Here is an 855-nt window from a genome sequence, read left to right on the forward strand (position 1 = left end):
TGCTTTTTGCCTATGTATTGTGAGAAAAAATATTGTAGATAAGAAAACTTAATTTACAAAAAAAATCATACATTAGAGCCCAATTCTTGGGACATCACTATCAAGGGCCACAAATCGAGAGAAACTTATTTTTTAACACTATGGCCACACCTATTCAAGAGAAACACCTAAGTGGACACTTTTGTTTGGTCCTGAATGTGTACCCTAATAGGGATTAGGCTATATTTTTCAAATTGTTCCCATATATGTTTAGTAGGAATATATAATCTGAAATGCAAAATAAACTGTAATCTTAGATGTTGACATTTTACAGATTACATTATACAGTAGACTAAATATAATTTAGTTTTTACAAATTATTATTGCCAAAGAAAAATATTTCATTCATCAACCAAAAGCGTAAAAGACAATAACATGAATAAAATATCTTTACTCACACAATACTAATGCCTGCATTGTGTTTAGCCTAAAATACAATTTAAATCATACAGTACGTTTTGAAAATTGAATAAGCAGGTGATGCATGAAAAAAAAGAGAGAATAAAATCTTCACAAAATAGAAAAACGAGTGTTGGATTAAGGCTTAGATTATGCCAAACATTCACAAAGAATATCATTACAAAATGTTGAATACTTTTGAAATGTTGTGTGGTGTGTGCGAAACATACTGTATAACATGGCGGGACCATGTTAGAAATGTCGCTGTACCAGCCAGACAAGAACGGAACTACATTGGTACACGTCAGTAAGATGCTATATATTCAGTAGGCAGGGAGTAAATCGCTGATGAAACAAAAAAAGTTATAGTTTTAGGTAACCTTAGCGAAATATATAAATGTATATATATATATATAT

General features: G+C 30.5%; 1 protein-coding gene across 1 annotated transcript in view; it reads right to left on the minus strand.

The window, feature by feature from the left end:
• LOC117109293 (homeobox protein Hox-A9-like) overlaps nt 1-855 on the minus strand; it is an 18,713-nt gene that overhangs the window by 12,908 nt on the left and 4,950 nt on the right. The gene's annotated exons all lie outside the window — the stretch shown is intronic.

Source organism: Anneissia japonica, unplaced genomic scaffold (assembly GCF_011630105.1).
Source record: "Anneissia japonica isolate Jap-2015-1 unplaced genomic scaffold, ASM1163010v1 scaffold287987_len96054_cov190, whole genome shotgun sequence".
In the NCBI taxonomy this organism is placed as follows: domain Eukaryota; kingdom Metazoa; phylum Echinodermata; class Crinoidea; order Comatulida; family Comatulidae; genus Anneissia; species Anneissia japonica.